Source organism: Alosa sapidissima, chromosome 14, assembly GCF_018492685.1.
Source record: "Alosa sapidissima isolate fAloSap1 chromosome 14, fAloSap1.pri, whole genome shotgun sequence".
In the NCBI taxonomy this organism is placed as follows: domain Eukaryota; kingdom Metazoa; phylum Chordata; class Actinopteri; order Clupeiformes; family Clupeidae; genus Alosa; species Alosa sapidissima.
In genome coordinates, this window is record NC_055970.1 from 32,616,601 (window position 1) to 32,636,193 (window position 19,593).

Here is a 19,593-nt window from a genome sequence, read left to right on the forward strand (position 1 = left end):
AGTCAGTGCAGTGGTGAAGCCCCAAACAAAGGCCCACTTGGCCTGGCTGCTGCAAGAGCCTTCCCCAGCCCTGGGCCTCATCTCAGCCCAGACCCCTCTCCAGCGCCCCTGGCCAGGGAGACAGGATAAGCCACGCATATCCAAGTTTGTTCGGAAGTAAATCACAGGCAAAAAGAGTGCACACTCCAAAAGAGTGCACATTGCTCCACTGAAGCAGTCTGCTTCTGTTACAACGACTAAAAGAAGGTTCAGTTGCTCAGGAGCAGATGTATTTGGACTGTTAGGAGGGTATTGCAGATATCAATGTCCATAGAGACATCGGTAAAGGCTATCAAAATAACCAAAAACCAAAATATTTTAAGAACGGGTCAAGTTGGTATGGGTCTGTCTGCCTCACTTGGGGGGGGGGGGCTCTCTGTCTGGCCCTCTCTCTCTGCCTAAGGCCAGGGAGCAGTAAAAGTTAATGAGCGACGGTGGCCCAGGTCATACAGGTGACAGGAGGCCACTGTGAGGAGAACATGACTCATCAGAAACGAGCAGAGTGGAGACTCTCTCCCATGAAAGAGCCAAATGACTGTTTGTGTTTATTTTCCAAAGGCCCAAGCACAAGTAGAGCGAGGAATATCCTCAGGCCTGCCCCTGAGAGTGATAGCAACTGTTGCCACCTGAAAACCACCAAGGGGCTTACTGGTAGTCCACCGGATCCTGTCTGGAAGAACAGGGCACTTTCACTAGGCTCCTCATTCATTCCAAGGTAAACATACACACAAAGATTTTCCTATCATTGCCTTAAACTGAGTCATCATTTGGTCCATGGTAGGGTCAAAGTTCATATACTCACTATGGCAACACCCACTACACACATCTGAGGCACTACCACCTGATTCTCAAACTAAGCAGCAATTAGTTAAACCCTTTAGAAATGTAAGCAGATTATGTAATGGTGTTCTGGTCTGAAGGCTGGCCAGTTCCATCAATAAGAAGTAAGTAATTGAGAAAGTGTAAACTGTCCTTTCCCCTCACAGAAACTGGAAGTTTGAGTTTACACTCCTGTTACAGAAGAGCTACGCTGTATGCCTGTACTGCTGTCACCCACCCATGGCTAAGTGTGATTTATCGTAATAATAAACCACTCGTTTGTTGATTCGGCAGCCACAGGAGGAGTCGGGCCTCCCCACTGCAATGGCACACACACAAAGGGTAGTATATCGTGGCTATGATCAACCACACAAGTTAAGAGAGTGCTGCTGTTGCTGTATGCTGCACCATACAAATCTGAGGGTACCACAAAGTCTTGCCATCGCATTTACAACCAAAAACCAAACTTATTATGGGTTGAATCCAAGACCACCTCCTACACACCAAAAAAATCCTCAAATCCAAATCCTGCTATTCAGTTACAGTTACAGAAGATGAAAACACTCAAATGTGGTTGGTCAGATTGGTCCAATTTAAGCAGAAATAACAGACAATATGTGAGCTTTCTTTCCCCCAGGTTCTGTTTTACTAAGAAGTGCCTAAGCGTTTATTCCAGGAAACAGTCATCATGTCTTTAATGGGTGGACATGTTTGCAGGCTGGTGCTGCAAAGGTGCTTTCTCACCTTCTGGCAAGAGCTGGAGGCTCTGGCAGCTCTTAGTAGTCTGGTCCAGCATTTCGACAGATGAGCTTTTTCCATGTTGCTCAAACTCAATCTGTTAGTTGAGGGAAAATAATAGTAGGAGTTGAAAACAATATGGTGTGCACGGAACCATGGGACCTACCCTCACCTGTCCCACCTGCTGAACCACCTACATTCACCCGCCCCCTACGTCCCTCTGAAACCTGCTCTGCTCTGATGCTTCTGTCTAAGAGTGGCCTGTGGAGCTTGCCATCATTTGCAGGGTTTTGTTTTGACCGGAATACATCCTCTATGGGACATAAACCAACACAGCAGTCTTTCCACATGAAACACACTTTTGGGGAAATCCCTGGGTCTGACTGGAAGGAAAGTTCACAGCTGCTGCCATTGGTGCACACGTGTGCTCAAACGCACCAACCCATACACACACATCTAGAAAACACAATCTTGTCAATACTGCACATGTGGCACCTACCCAAAAACATACAAGTACACACACACACACACACACACACACAAACAAACACACACATACACACACACACACACACACACACACACAAACACAAAGCATTCTGTTCTGTAAAACATGCACAAGGAGCATAAACTTGTGTGAAACCACATCAGTTGGGTACCTCTGAAGAAAAACTGAACATTTCCTTTCTTCACACAAACAAGGAGGATTGGCAAAGATGATCTCCTGCCTGTGGTTTGCTTAAGATTATGACTGATAGAGAACACCCACATCTCGTCTGCATTACAGCCTACCTTTGGCAAAGAGGTCATTGGGAAAGAACCTGTTCCTACTTCACTTCCAGTCAGCCAAGCCCTCCCAATGTCAAAATCATATCAGTTTTTTTTCAATGCCACAGGAAGAATTACTCAGCGAATGACACAGTCCAGAAGATCGGTCACTGTCAGCATATTTATTCATCCAGTTTTGGGGCAAAGTAAACTGTGGAAATGTCTTGGGTGCCCTTAATGACTTTTAAGTGCCTGATTTGTGCATTTTGCATTTAACAGAATTTTCAGTGTTGATGTACTTGTATCATTTGTGGGACTGTCTGTCTGCCTGCAGCCATTGACACGATGTCTTTCCAAATTTGAGACTTAGATTTCATTGTCTTTGGCAAAACATCTATGTTGTAGTCATATCAGCTGTGGAGCACTTATTCATCTTGTGCAACACAGTATGTGGTGTGTGTATGCATAACCCAAGGAAGCATGATAAGTGGGCCCTTTCCAGAAGACAGAGGCATCTGACAGAACGTTTTAAACTTCTCAACAAACCACACTCAGGGTCAGCTCAAATCTGCCACCACGGAGCCAGCGCATCAATCTCTCGTTTCCATTCCCCCCGCAAAGCGCTGTGTGTAATGTGGGTCAGCGATGAGCAAAAAGCAAAAGGGGGGGTGAGCATCGTTCTGTTTCATCACACTCATCCTCACTCTAAACTCAGAGCAGCTGCTCACAGATGTTCATCACCAGACGAGACATGTGCCTGGCAGTCGGCTTCACGCTGAAAGTGTTTGGGCCTTGCTAAGGCTAAAGCTGTTTCAGGTTCAATGCTGCAGCAGGGCTTCACGTGCAAAGGTAGTTGGCAAGCCACAGGGTGCACGGCATCAAAGGTAATCGATAGCTTCTGCTGACCTGGTAACAAAATATGTGCGGGGTTTCTTAAAAGACTTATTATTTACATATATTTTCATCTTAACCTCCAAGAGATTAATCAACCGGGACATGTTTGGTATTCAGTTGTTGCACTTTCTGGTTTCATAGGCGCTATAAGTAGTGCAAGTACTGTTGGTACTCCAAACAGTATTACTAAAGCTACACTCCAAAACTGCATTTGTGTCAAACAACATTAACTGCTTGGAAAAAATACTCACACACTAGCTACCTAGAGAAGAATCTGAGAATGCCGGTAAATATGATTTTTTTTTCCAGATATTATATTCCAAATATTTCCAGAAAGATGATAAACAAGACAACTGCTTTAAGATAACTCATAAATATGAAGTGATGTCCTAAAAAAACAATAAAACATGCAAGGCAAGGTGTGAGGACAGGTATGGGACTACTAGCAACAAGTGAGGTCAGCATTAGAGTTTGTCAGTGTCCCAGTGTCAGATCACAATGTTGTCCTAAGATCAAAGACTGGAGAGCTTGAGTCTGAGTTCTCTACTGACTATGGGAACAAGGGGTGATGTCCTCAGACATGTGTAAGCAGTTACACACAGTAGCATGCATGATGCTCCAAAATTAACCGTTCAATGGAGCCAGTTCCTCTCAAGTTCAAAAGGTCATCTGAAGGGAGTCCAGTGGTCATATTCCAAGAACCCTGACTCTATGGCTGTTTCCCAAAGTCGAGCATGCTTCCTTGATAGAATGCTTCCTTGCGAGTTGGGTTCTACGAAGATAGAAGCCTCCCCAGTGTTCTCGGACTCTACTTTGGAACAGACTAGCTAGTGTGGACGAGCACATCTCCGCGGTTCCGCCTGAGCACTTCTGATTTCAACTGCACGCTTCTGTTTCAGTAGGGGCGCTGCCCTGATACATGTCAATGCAGAGGATTATGGGTATTTTTGTTCACCTGAGGATCCACAGATGCATCCTTGGAAATTCTCAGAATGAAGGGCGCAAATTTATGAGTATTCTTGACATTGGAACAGTGCTCGGTGGAGTTTGATGACGTGGCACCCTTGAGCAAGGCACCTAACCCCCAACTGCTCCCCGGGCGCCGGATTAAGGGCTGCCCACTGCTCCGGATGTGTATGTGTGCTCCTAGTGAGTGTGTGTGTATGAATGTGTAAGTATAACTTAACTTAACTTAAAAGAAAGGCGGCCGTTAAGTATGCTTCCTTGACTTTGGAATATGGCTTGTGTCATCACTGGTCATAACCCCCATCACTTTGACTCTATGCTACTGCAAAGGGTTTCACAACATTGCACTTGGGAACCACTGGTGAATCAGACCAGAGGCTATTGGGGGGACCAAAGCTGGTGATGAAAGACAGAAAGACATGAAGCCAAGACAGCAATTTCTCTACTCTCGTCTTTCATCTTGTAAGTGCTGCCTGCAACACAGAATCTGTAGGCTATATATTAACTTACAAAAGGGGAAAAACAATTTCCACCATACTATACAGCAAGAAAACCTCATCATCTGGACTTTATTTCAGACATTTAAGTAATGACAGTCATTACTGAATTGTCTTGCCCCAAAATAACTGACACAAACCCTATACAAACAACATGCCAAAGTTTTAACAAAACCATCTCTAAGGTGGTGACGAAGTTGGTGGGTAAACTGACGCGATGGTTGTAATGAGCCTCTCGTTGGCTAATCACAAAAGAGTGGGTGGCTTAATCCCCTCCAGGCCACAATAACAGAGCAGTAAAACATCCAGAGAGCACTGAGCACGTCACCAGCAGCAGGGATGCTGAGCCAGTAGCTGATGTAAAGGCAGAGAAAGAAAGGACAAAAAGACCGAAAAGAAAGAACCACGGAGTGAAGGGAAAGGATGGGTGTGATCTAAACAAAGAGGAGTATGTGTCAGAGAGCGGGTGAGACTGTGAGTATGGCAACATAGGCAAGTCAGGCAACTATTTTAAAAAGAAAAAAGAAAGAAATCAAGGAACCAAGATGGAGTTGGCCACTCCTTTTATGGGCCTCCCCTGGCGCCAGGGAAGGCTGAGACCAGAGATCCCAGACAACAGATTTCAGAGTCACTGCATCAGCATGCTGACCTGTTATCTCCTGACCCATGATCCATAAATTGTTATCCTCTCAGATAATCCCCTGCTTTACATTTGCATCCCCCTACTAGGAAAAGTATAACCCCCTTCTCTAAGTCTGTTATTATTACTCAGCTACTATGCAAAGTGACAAGAGCACAAGTCCTGAGTAGCACGTGGTGTGTAAACATCTGTTACCACTTGTCACTTTCAGGCCTGAATATGCACAGTAAAATGTGGCTGTTAGCAAAATGAAACAAGACACAACTGTCTTTGTGAGGGATCAAGCACATTTGCGTGGATGGCTGCAGAACAGATGTGAATGTCCTCATCAATAACAGGGTAGTATTCCATGTGCCATCAAGTCAATAAACATGATGTTTGGTCAAACAAAAGAATCTAAAAATGTCCTCTTTCTTTCTCCCTCTCTCTTTCTGTCCTTCCCTTCCTCTCCAGATGGTTTCTCTGCTCACTCAGGTAGCTTTAAACCGACACCAGTCTCCACTGTGTAATGGATTTATGACAGGAAACCAGCCTGCTTAAATATAGCCATGGAAAGAGCTTCCCTTCCGTGCCCTGAATTTCAAACAGTCACCCCTAAACGGAGATGCCCACAGGTACAGCCCAAATCAAACACGGCCCTCCTCCATAAACCAATCAGGACCATCTCAATAAGTGAGCTGATTCATAAACTCAGCCAGCCCAGTCTCATTAAAGCCTTGTGTTTACCTCCCGAGTGCGACTAGGGAATACCCCTTTTTTTCCCTTCCAACCAGCCGATGGATTAAAACGTCCTCAGTCACCCCAAGAAGGTATTTAAGACTTTTGAGTGTCCAAAAGCAATTCAAACAGACTTGTCTATGGAGCTGCAGCCGCCATATTGACCTTCAGCTGAAGCAAAGGCGATCCAAATGTCAGTGACCAAACCCAAACCACAGAGGAAGGTGACTAATGATGCATGATAGAGCCAACCATTCTTTTTTGCACAGGGATTGCTCTTGTTTATCCTTATTTCAGCACTTAAGAACAAAACTATTCAAGCTTTTTTTCAGACAGTTTTCTTTCTTTTTCTGAGAATGACCTATTATGACCGCCACTGCACACAGACAGGTGGTCATATAGTGTTTGTCAAAGTTTTCTTCTATTACGCACCGCTATGCGATATGGATAGGTATTCTATAAAAAACGGGCCTATGCAGTATTCTGTTCCATTTCATTTAGTCTACTACTAATGTTTGTATTTGTCATGTCATAAGTCACTTTGAATAAAATCCTCTGCTAGTTGATATTTGCATAGTTGCCCTGCCAAATTAGAGAAAGGCAAATTACCGCTAGTTGAATGGGTCACTTGTTTTGAGAAGCTTTCACTAAGACCTGACAAACCTGGTTGGTGATTTGGTCCAAAATCCTTTATTAAAACGGCTGAATAAAACATTGCCTTTGAAAAGGACGGGCGATTCCAGTAAATGTGGCCTGACCCATGATTAAATGAACGCAATGTGGTCTTGAACACAAATGTTGGCAAAAAGCCGTGATGGAGATCACCATGAATCATCTAGACCCTCACTTTTCAGACAGAGAACAAAGGGGGCAAGCCAAGTATCCAGGCCAGCAAATGACCACACATCTGATGGCCAAGATCAAACATGAAAAAACTTGCAATTCAGCCTTGCTTTCTTAGAAGCATTAACTACCTAAGAAACATTTTTCAGAAATGATTATTCCTGCTGGAAGCTATACCTTTATTGCTTCATAAAGTACTACACTGTGATATAGCCTCTCTATTTGTTATTAAAAGTACACTATACTCATACACAACTGGGCTCAACACAGCTGTTAGCCAACGGCCAACTCTATTGCCCATGTGAAATCTGGGTCAATATGGACTAAAAAGGCCCAAATAGGCTGAGGTGACGTGAGGACAGAGGGCAGCTGTATTTGATCTGAGACAGCAGGGTGGCCAGCCCCTTTCTTATTTACCCCCTTATTTACAAAAGCAGAACTTAGTATTTGTGCCTCTCATAAATGTTGATGGTGTACAGGTTCACTACAGCACTGCTGCTGCACCAGGGACTGTCCATAGTGGAAACTGATGCATGCCTTCACTTAACTCTTTTGAGACAGATGATAAGAGAGTAGGAGAGTTTCCCAAATTCCAAGCATTTCCTCTAACCAACTAAACAAAATGAGCAAAAGAGTAGAACATTTTGATAAAATCAACGGGTTTAGGCAGCCTGGTATTTGTCCTTGTGTATCACATGTAGGCCTAATTCATACAGACTTGTCTGATTCTTCATGGGACTTATATAACGAGACATTGCAGCAAACTGGAATACACACACACACACACACCTGTGGGGTCTCCAGAGGATGTGTGCTGGATGCAGTTTGGGGTTAGCTGGAGAGGCCTCTGAAGAGGCTCTTGGCAGGAGATGGACTGTGTTATGGCGTGTGGTGAGGATCCTGTACACCTGTTCACATGCAGGATCACCAGTGGAAGAAACCCACGCCAGCTCAGCAGTAGCTCTCACTGAAAGCCTTTAGTCCACATTCCAGAGAGTACTTTTCCATTGAGAGACTGACTGAAGAGAAATGGTAAAACGTCAAAAGGGCATACAAAAAAGGTGCTATTGGCCTACTACTGTATGTTACTGTAAGCTGTTCTAACTACACCTGAAAACTAAACGTGCCAACAAAAAAAAATGCTAACAAATTTCAGGATTCTGGATTGAAATCTGGTCTCTGAAGAATTATGTTAACAGTAGCCTACTGAGTCAAGACAGTGGAAAATATTAAACGACAAGCTAGTCCTTATTAAACCAGTAGTAGCCTAAGAGAAAAAAACGAGACGGGAACATGAGGTCTGTTGCAACTCATTTTTGTGGACATCTGAAAACCCAGGCTAGTGGACATGTTGATTCTAAAAAAAATAAATAAAAAAAAACTACAGCAGCCCAATTAATCCATTCCTTCCATTACACCAATTGTCGGTTGAAATCGTCGTGCGTGGTAAACGTTATGTTTAAGCATGTGGATAGGAGTTAGCCTATGTCTTTGACCTTGATGTTTTACTTTTGTATGGGATGGCCAAAACCTGTGTGATACTGTAGTCACGTTACAAACTTAAAACAAAGTGGCATTAGTACGTTAGATCTAGACACAATGTCTCCAAATAGCTCTCCAGCTACAGTGTTAATGGGTATAGGCTACTCACTTGTAATTTGTTTGGACGTTGCCTATACCTATCTGGAGGTCCTTCTAAGCAGTGAGATGTTCTTGAACCCGTTTGACCCGGGAGTAAGACCAAGAATGTTTTCCGTCGAAGTTACTTGGGGTTCGAGGACCTGATGAGCAGCCTAAAATTCTGCCCTCGTCAGCCACTTCAACCGCTGACTACCAACAGTTAAGGACACGCCCGTGGTTCAGGACGTTATGAGGTACAGTAGTTGAGCGCGAGACAGGGGGAAATGTCTGGTCATGAAAGGAAGTAGGCCTAATTTTCACAGAGGGGAAATAGCAGCACACCTTGCACTAAGAACAGTTTATGCCAGCTTGACAAGTCTTCAATGTACAGTGTGTGTAAAGATGTTGAGTCTTAGCTTGACAGTGAATTGCATTACAATTTAAACTAGAAATGCAATTCCAAGGAATTACTAGTGCATAAAAATGCATATGATGTAAAATATCATACAGAGTTAAAACTGATAATGTAGAAATAGTTACAATGGTTTTGCTTAGGTAGACAGTTACAATGCTAAAATAAAGCTGTTGCCATGGTTGCTAGGGTAATCATGTTGGTTCAACCATCCTCTGCTATCCTTTCATCGACGGTGCTGTGGTGGAGAGAGCGAGCAGCACCAAATTCCTGGGGGTGCACATCAGCGAAGACCTCTCCTGGACCACCAACACTGCATCACTGGCGAAGAGAGCTCAGCGCCGCCTGTACTTCCTGCGGAAACTCAGGCGAGCAAGTGCTCCACCAGCCATCATGACCACATTCTACCGAGGCACCATTGAGAGCATCCTCTCCAGCTGTATCGCTGTGTGGGGCGGAAGCTGCACTGAATACAACAGGAAAGCCCTGCAGCGCATAGTGAACACAGCTGGAAGGATTATTGGTGCTTCACTCCCCTCCCTGAAGGACATTTACACCACCCACCTCACCCGCAAGGCGACCAAAATTGTGAGTGATGCAAGTCACCCCGCTCACAATCTGTTCGATCTACTGCCCTCTGGGAAGAGGTACAGAAGCCTGTGCTCCCGCACTACCAGACTCACCAACAGCTTCATACACCAAGCTGTAAGGATGCTGAACTCTCTCCCTCCTCTCCCCCCTCCACCCTCAGCTACATAACATCCTGGACATTGGACCCACAATGGCCGCGTGCACTACTCCACTTGCACACTTGCACACTTGTACACTTTACAACTTGTTGTTGTTGTCCTGAAAACACAACACATCTGCTGCTCTTACATAACTTGCACCACTATGTCACTTTCTTTCTTACTTAGGTCAAACAGAACTACACAAGCCTTTTATTGGCCTGACTTTGCACTAGTATTTTATTGACTGTCTATGCACAATTTTCAACCAAATTTTGCTGCTCTTATTTTTTTCATTATTATATGTGCCCTCTTATTTACTTACTTTTTTGTTTACTTGAATGTTATGTTTGTCTGTGGACTTAAATTGGTAAAATATGTCTTGTCTTCACCGTGGGATAGTGAGAAACATAATTTCGATCTCTTTGTATGTCTGGAACATGTGAAGAAATTGACAATAAAGCTGACTTTGACTTTGACTTTGACTTTGGTTGCTATGGTGGTTCCTAGACCATTCAGATGGTTGATAGGGTGTTGCTAGGGAACATGTGGTGGTTGCTATACCAAATAAAGTGGTTGCTATGCTGGTTGCTAGGGTAATCATGTTGGTTGCTATGGTTGTTGCTAGGTTGACATTGTAGTGGTGGTTGCTAGGTTGTTGCTAGGGTAATTAAGATGGTTGCTAGGGTGTTTCTAGTGTACATATAGTGGTTGCTAATAATGCAAAATAAAGTGTTTGCTATGCTGTTTGCTAGGGTAATCATGGTGGCTGCTATGGTTGTTGCTAGGTCGATAGTATAGTGGTGGTTGCTATGTTGCTAGGATAATTAAGATGGTTGCTAGAGTGTTGCTAGGGAACATATGGTGGTTGCTATGCTAAATAAAGTGGTTGCTCTGCTGGTTGCTATAATGGTTGCTAGGTTGACATGGTTTAATGAATGTTGACAGACAAATAGTTGAATCGATATGTATAGGTGGATAGTTTAATGGATGTTGATAGACAGATAGTTAAATGCATGGATGAATGAATGGTTTGAAATGGATGGATGAGAGACAGTTGGATGGAAAGTGCCTTGTAATGTTGTTAAATAGAGAGAAATGGAGCCTAGTTGAACAGATGGCTGTTGGAATAGGTGCACATCAGTGAGTATGTTTACATTCATATTCCGAGTATTGGCCTTATTCAGAATAAGACAATATTGTGAATATGGTGTTTTACATGAGTTGTTAATTGAATATTCCGTTCATATTCCCGTTTACATGTGACACAGCATATTCTGATGTAAATCAGGTTTCTAGGTCAAGTATACTTGCGTATACAAGGAATTTGGTCTCTCTCTCTGCATTTATCCCATCCGTGAATTAGTGAACACACAGAGCACACAGTGAATACACAGTGAGGTGAAGCACACACTAACCCGGAGCAGTGAGCTGCTTTGCTACAGCAGCGCTTGGGGAGCAGTGAGGTGCCTTGCTCAAGGGCACTTCAGCCGTTCCCACCGGTCGGGGATCGAACCGGCAACCCTCCGGTTCCAAGCCCCTTAGCCCAAACCAGTAGGCCACGACTGTCCTAGTATCATGATGGCTGACCCTTTCCCATATCATTCCTGGTCTTTGACGGATGATGATGAACTCTGCGTACTGGACCAGGGCAGACAGAAACCTCAATCTCCTGTAGATCTGTCTTCCTCAGACCAGGCTCACTGTGATCACTAATTCACGGATGGGATAAATGCAGAGACCAAATTCCTTGTATACGCAAGTATACTTGGCCTAGAAACCTAGATTTACATTTACATTTTTACAACAGCTGCCGCTGGTGACCAAAATCTATGCTCTGTCTGGGTGCTACAGTTGTAGCAGTCAAGCTAGAGTGGGTAAAGCTCCACAACATTGAGGACATATCAGAGGTCCTCTATATTGTCGTGTCAGCCAGGAGAGTCGCTGCACCTCTGCTAACAGGCAGGACGTCATTACTGTGGTCCACAGGGGCCACCAAACTGGCAGCTCAGGGGTCTTCCATATTATCTGCAGTCTTCATTCTGTGTCTAATGTCATTGTGTATTTCTGTTATCATTTCATCTGTGTGCATGTGTTGCTTGATGACTTACTTTAGGCCAGATGCCTTGTGTTAGTGTAGTCGTCTCTCATTACTGTCTGTGGCTATGTCGGTTCTGTGTAAAACCCACCTGCTATGTCTGCTTTGTGTGTTTTTTGGCCAATAAATGGCATTCCTGGGATGTTGTGGTACATGGGATACGGAGCCCTACCATTAGCTCTGAGATTGCGGTGTCTACCTCCATTCATCTGAGCTCACTCACCACAATTGGTATGCCAAGAAACCATTAGCGTGCTCACCTACTGCAACATGTAAGACAGCCCTATTCTAAGGTATTCTTCTTGTGCCTTAGCTTCTTAACATATGTCTTGTTTACTGATAAATGTACAAGTTGTTGGTTTCTGCTTCAATGCTGCTCCACATAATTCATTGTTAAGTGCATGGCTTCAGCAATGTCTTGAACATTTGAACAAAGTCATTATATTTATGTTGGGATATGTTGTGCTATATTTTGTTTTATTATTGTGAAGAAATATTCTATTGGACAAGAAAGCTTTTATTATGTAACCTATTTCTTTTTTGCTTTTTAGAAAATTCAGGAAATGTTCAATTTCTTACTTTTGTTGCTGCTTGAACTAGAACAAAAATGTAAACAAGAACTTGGCCACTCCAGTGTTCTTGGAAAAGGATAATATGTTTCCTCTAAAGGCAAATGTTAGAGAATAAGGCCTTGTTAACCAAAAATTAGGAAAAGAACAGCCACACATCTTTTCCTGCTCAGGAGATGAGATACCTTGGGCAGTGAGACAGAGAGTCATCACAGGGCAAAACAACTTTTGAACAAAAACAATCCAAATTGAGGGTATCTCATAACATACCATATAATATACACAACCAGAGGACAAATATTACCCATCTCCTTGCCCTTCATCCTTCTTCTGTTTCTCTTTCTTTTTCTGACGCCTTTTTTCTATTTCCTCTTCCTCATTTCCTGGAACATAATCTTGGCAAAAGACATCAGTCCTCTTCTAGTGACGTATATCAAGAGACCTGCTGTGGTTGCTCACAGCTTGTGTCAGGCTTCTGTTTTTTTTAAGGGAGAATGAAAAAAATGATTCAACACTGGCAAGCCACTACAACTCTTCAAACTCAGAAAATCCAAACACCACCTTGGGCAGTAAGGAGGCACAGACGTCAAAGGCAAGCCACCAACCAAAATATAATTTATGGTTCTAAGAGACACTAGAATTATGTTCACCGGCCAAAACTCCACCAGTTAGTTTACTAAATTGTCTAACTAGCCTATATTCCGCTGAACAAATAAAATGGACCACAAACCACTTGGCTGGGAGGAGAAATAAACAAAAAGAAATAACTGGAAGACTTTTATGCAGCAAATCAAACATGAAAGAAAACAGTTAACATTAAACATAACATTATTCTATATTAAAGTTATCCTACAAACAGTTGTATCACACAGATAATAAGAAGTATTTTACAAATATCGAGTGTTTCAACATGCACACTGTCTTTCTTTTGAGCTCATACAAACGCGTAATAGTAACTGTACTGAATAGTAATAATGGATAAAGCATAGTTAGGATAATTTTTGTCAAATATTTTTGTTCATATTTTAAGACTACAAAATGTCAAACTGAAAATCTGGCCATCTGTGATGCTTTCTTGCATTTTTGTCTTAAGGTCATATTAGGCAAGGGGAAAGATTAGGGTGCAGGTGGGAGTGTGATCTTATAGCCTTTTCTGACAGAGCTGCTCTCTACACCCCAGAGACAGGGCCTCTATGTAGGCCTGTGAAGTGACTCCCCCTCCATCTCTCTCTCCCTCTCTCTCCTTGTGCATGACCCTCTCAGTCTGGGAACTGAACCTTTCCCAGAGATCGGCCCAGAGGCAGGAGGGATCTGTGCACCAACCAGAAGGGAGCCCAAAGCCTGAGAATGGCCCATCCATCATAGGCCCAACAAAAATACCGCCTGCCCAGACCCAGTGACATTTGTGTTGGCGAGAGCACAAAGTGCCAGCACTGGGCGCTCAGGATGATGTCACAATGGCACCGTGAGTAATATGGGAATGGGGTTGCCGGGGTTTTCCTTTTGATGGTAATCAGACCGCAAACGCAACTGCTGATAACAGGTCCTTCCCATGAGAGCCTCTATGAATGATGTGTTACGCACAAGAACCTCAGCATGTCACATCAACCTCACCTCACCGAACATGCCTCACTCCAGAAATTACACTCTGTGAAACAACTTGTGATGTAATATTGTTCAAGCACTGCCCCAGCCAATATCATGACACTGGGTCTTGGATGGAACATGTAATAACAGAAGGAAACTTCAGGGAAAAAGAACAGAGAAACTCCATGAAGAGGACACGGTGTTCCATTGGAGACCATATCAAATAGGGCAGATGTCTAAATGTTAAGTTATGATCTGATAACATAGTATGATGATCAAACTCAAATGATTAGCAGGGAATCATTCAAGATCATCCTGAAAACACTACAGCATAGCTGTTTATTAGAAAAAGTTTTCTCAAAGATCCTTGCAAGGACTATATTAAGTAAGTAAGCCTTCGGCAATGATGATAGTGTGCTGCCAAAGATACAGTAAAAATCCTTTCCGCACACAACATGCACATGCTATTGTAACTTATCAAAATAGCTTGAACTAAACATAGAACAAATCAAACTATTGCATTTTCCCATTTTATGAGCAACTCTTCCTCAGATCAAATGTTTTTACAAAACAAAATCACTTAACTTTTTTAAAAAGACATGCCACCTCCAAATTAAAATGTATTTAAACCCTAAAAAATTCTGATTTGGAGAAAGGACATCAGTCAGAGTGTGTGCAAGAGAGACGAAGGGCAGCATAAAGGCATTGTTGACTATATTTATGTTACTTTTTATGGTCTATTGGTTAAAAGCCTCTGTGCTGGTGATATATTCTACCCTGGCAAGCAAAACTCGTTCACAAATTGGGAATTGTTTACAAGCTAGCATAGTGACGTGCGTAGACATAGAATTAACCAATCACATTGATCAGAGATTTCTAACGTTCTAACGTATACTTTACAAACTGACTATAAACAGCTATAAACATACCTTTGCTATAAATAAATCTATGCATTTTCCAAACTTTTTGATGTTTGCAGCATTCAGTTTCGATTCCGTCATCCCCTCTCATCACTGATTGGCCTGAAATTCTTTTTGTCTGAGGGAAACAGTAGTGAACCAGAGTGTTCCAGACTAGTATCTCCCTGAAAGCAGATTTACAGTAGTGTGGGAGTACCCAGGCGAGGTCTATACTACAAACTGTAACATTGTGCCTGCGGGTTCAATAAGACACTGTAAACAGAGCCCTCGCCACGCAAACTGAAGGAATCTGTACAGTACAAAGGCAGCAGAGTGGTCAGAGGGACACTGGTGTGTAAATCAATGTTGTTTTGATCAGACTTATCCTAAACCTTATGTGAACTCTCCCCTTAGTGTTTTCCACAAGGCAGCAAGTACCTCTCTAATTCAGCTCTCTCTCAGATTGTTGTCAAATTGGAAACATAGCTCTTAAGGGAGTATCTCACTTGTTATAATGGACATGTCGTTATTCAGAGGTGTTGTGTGTTGCATAAGTAACCTCAGAGTTTATCTTTTAAGTCCTCCTCCCCTCCCTGGAGAGCACAGAAGGCTGCACATATGCAAGCTGCTCTTCCCTGAGAGTGCTCCTGGAGTGCAGTGCTGAGGTGGAGGGCTGATATTTACAGTAGAGCCAACAGCTTGAGATGTGGCCTCTCTCTGTGAAAGTCTATCATCTTCAGTCCCTGGATTTGTCCCAGCAGAGAGAGAGCGCGCGAGTGGGGAGACAAAAGGGAATTTATACCAGTCCCACAGCAATCATCCATCTGATATTGTACTTAATATTATAGTGCTTATTCCCAATGTGCTTCTTCTCTGAGGGCCTATTGCCATTTAGTTGCTAAAAATATGGTCTGGTTACATAAGGGCAAAGAGGTTGCAACCTTGATATTGTGATAAAATATCACTTTACAGTGATTTTACTACCAACAACATCCAGACATCTCAATATAAGGATATTTAGGCTGAAAACCGGTTTACAGAGTTAAAACTGGATATGTAGGCTTAAAACATGGAAAAGAAATACATGTTTTAAGTACATTTATAACTCTAGACAGCATTAATGATTGGTTGACTCAGTGTAACAAAGCCAAGAACAGTCATTGTGTCCTGACATATGGCCAAGTCCACATCCTTGAGTCAGGCTTTGCTTAGTAACGAGCCTGGGAAGCAGTAGGGGGTCCCCTCTCCTACACATGTCATTCCAATCAAGAGAGCCATCGGCTCCATCATTCCTTCTCCTCCGCTCCAGTGAAGCCTCTCCGTTACACAAACATCAGACCATCTCTCAGAGGGCTCAGGTCCCAGTGGACAGAGAGTGGGCAGAGCTCATACTCCCTCACACCCTCATCTGTACACAAACGGGCCTCTACAGCAGCACATGGTGACACGCAGGGGCCTCTTTGTCTCCAAAATGGCTACTGGCCAACGCTGTGCTGCTAACACCTCTTCCCCACAGTGATTCAAATAGACATTCTTCGGCTTGATCGTATTTGTCGTCATCACTACGTTTACATGCTTTGCTGAGCTGGGGGTCCGTGTGGACGGACAGAAGCTTGAGTCAACAGTGATCTGGCTGGCCTCTGTCTAGGCCTGGCTAACAGAGGAGCAGACTGCTGCTCAGTGCTGTGAGTTGGGAGCCGTCCACACACAGCTGCTCACACAGGTCAAGGTGCTGATGGTGGCTGGCCACCCTCACTCAGGATCTGACTCAAATACTCACAGGACAGATGTTGTTTAAACACCCCATAATGCTGCCTGACTGTTGTTTATCCAAAACAAACTTTCCATCCAGTCAGGTAATCAGACATCCCTCTCCCCACCCCCCAACATTAGATTCTACAAATCTTAGATTGTTTTGTGTATTATGATTATTACAGCAGTAATAAACAGTACAATTAAACAGTGAATTCAGGACAGTGCAGCACTTAAATCTACACAATCAGCCTGTCGTATCTCCTTTTTGTTATTGGTTGATCCTTTTTTGTGTGGGTGGGGAATTGTTTAGATTTGACTCTTGTTAATGGCACTGGAAGTGACTGCATAAGCAGACTGCCTGTTGACTCTGCCTTGTCTTCATTTTTAAACATGGCCTCTGTGGCAATTCCCTTGAGCAAAGCCATGGTACACAGAGGAAGATCTCACTGAGCAAAGCCATGGTACACAGAGGAAGATCGCATTGATCTTCTTTCATGACATCCCATGACCTCAAAGAGACCTGTAGCCCAAAAAATCTGCATAGCCATGTGGCAACAATAAAAGAGCAACCATCCTTCATCTCCTCAAAACCAGCAAATCATCAGCATAACAATTAACTGACTTAATTAACTGATTAACTGACTTAACCAGTCCCAGAAGGGAGTTAACCCTTCCATTAAAAATTATATTTTGGCCTTCAAATAATGTTTCCCCTCCTACCTGGTGCCACTATGGCAAAGCAAGAAAAAAACATGAATTTATGTTGTATGCCCTTCAAGTGCCATCTGCCTGGTCCTCTGCCTGGTCCTGGCCCTCTTGTTTGAACTTCTTACTTCCTACTTCCCAGCATGGAAGTGCGTCACAGAGGGAAAAAACAAGCCAGTGGGCTGCCATTAAAGTGCTAGGCCCTGACACAGACAGCGGTTCTTATCATTTAGTCATCGCTAACTCACACATCCCTGCACTGCTGTGGCTGTGTTTGCGTTGTGGCTCCAGTTGGATTCACCCAGCATAGTGGCCCTCTGTTCTGCTGTGGTCCTTTGACGGGCATCCGCTGTCTCTCTTCAGTGACTTTGATTGTGGTTTCATCAGGGTGCATGGACACAAAAAAATGTTAATAAATGAGAGCGTCGTAAGCAGAAACCAAAAAACAATAGAGCATTCTTCTGGGAATGCAGAGCATAGATTCCTCTTCCTACAAGCCACAAAGAGAAATCTGATCTGTTTTTTTCTTTGTGTGGTTTTTTAGGGAGTCCCTTATTTCGCTGACTTCATAAAACCATTCATTCTATAACATTAAATCACATAGAAGACTGCTATTATAAAAAATTACACAAACACAGAAAGATTTTGCTCTTTTTTCCCTAAGCCCCTCTGCATTATTGCATGTGTGTGTGTGTGTGTGTGTGTGTGTGTGGGCAAGTGTGTATGTGTACCTGTACATAAAAGTGTGTGTGTGTGTGTGTGTGTGTGTGTGTGTGTGTGTGTGTGTGTGTGGGGGGGGGGGGGCAAGTGTGTATGTGTACCTGTACATAAAAGTGTGTGTGTGTGTGTGTGTGTTTGTGTGTGTGTGTACGTGCTCCAGCGTGAGAGTATACGTGTGCATGTGCATATGTGTGCCTTCAACAGCACTGGAGGGTACGTGTACATCGACCACCACTCCATTAGTGGTGGCGATTGAGACGCAGTATCAGGAGACTACTAGGACGATGTTTGGGTAGTGCCTGCCTGCCACTGATGGTCTTTGCAGATCCAGGGTGATTTACACTCACCGCACTGCGACCACAGGCTCCTCTGAAGGTGTCCTTCACTTCCTCTGCTGGATTTATTTAGAGGGCCCCTGGGGCCCACAACCTTTGACCCCACAGAGGTGTCAGGGTCTCCCCACTGCAGGCACAGCTGAGGGGGGAAAGAGGCTTATATCACTATGAGTCAAGAGTGAGGGTAAACAAGCTGACAGTGGATCAGAGTAACGCTAAACAAAAACTGGCCTTCCGGCATCCTTCTCTCAGCAGCATCTGATACTGTGAAATATTTAAATCATCTCAGAATCATAACGCAGTACGCTAACAAGCTGACGAGCTAAATATGTTTGAGTATAAGCTGAGGAGCTTTGATGTCCATGCTCAAAGTCTTCAGTCACTGACATCAAGCTCTTTGATATTAAGCAGAGGATGCTGATGCTGCATTGGAATGGAAAGACTGCTCCCATGCACAGCTTCATTTTCCAGGTGATATACACCCTTCCAACTACACTCCCTCGTTCTCTTCCTGATCCTTATCCAATTCCTCCTACTCACAGCTGACAAACTCTATTCCGATCTTACGCTTAGTCTGTGGGTTATCACTGTATATCATTACACAACTCTTGATTTGTCAAGTTGGCCGTCTCTTCTTGGAGTTGGTAAGCTGCACAGGTGGAAAGTGTACAGTCCCGTGGCCTCGGAGCGGTGTCAGTGATTTCAAAATGGATTTTCCCCACCTCCAAATTCCCCAGCCTCCCACACAGAGCTCTCAGAGAACCTCTGCTCTCCTCCTCCTCATCATGTCCACAGACTATCATAAATCCCACACTGGAAAAACACATCCACAATTTAAATCTGTCGGAGCGGAAATCTGGCCTGTTGAATTCGCTCCAGGACTGAAGACTGATATATGTCCTCCTGATCACTGGACACTCGTGCTGCTTTATTAATTTCTTGCCACTTAATAATGGAGACACAGTGATAACATTGTTTCAGTGATAGTCAACTTTGGGGATATCAACACTATCCCCTAGTTTGTCTCCAGAAATCAATGTGTTATACACTGATGTCATAACTTAAAGTCTGAGGTTTAAACCCTGAAATTAATCAATTTGTCTTGACTTACGCACAGATTTTAATTATGGTGCCATGCATTTGTGAGTTGTGTAAACAGTTCCAAGATTAACACGAGATTTCCAAGAAGAATCTAATATTGACGTAAAACTGTACTTGTCTCTTGTCTGCTTTTTTGTCCTTTG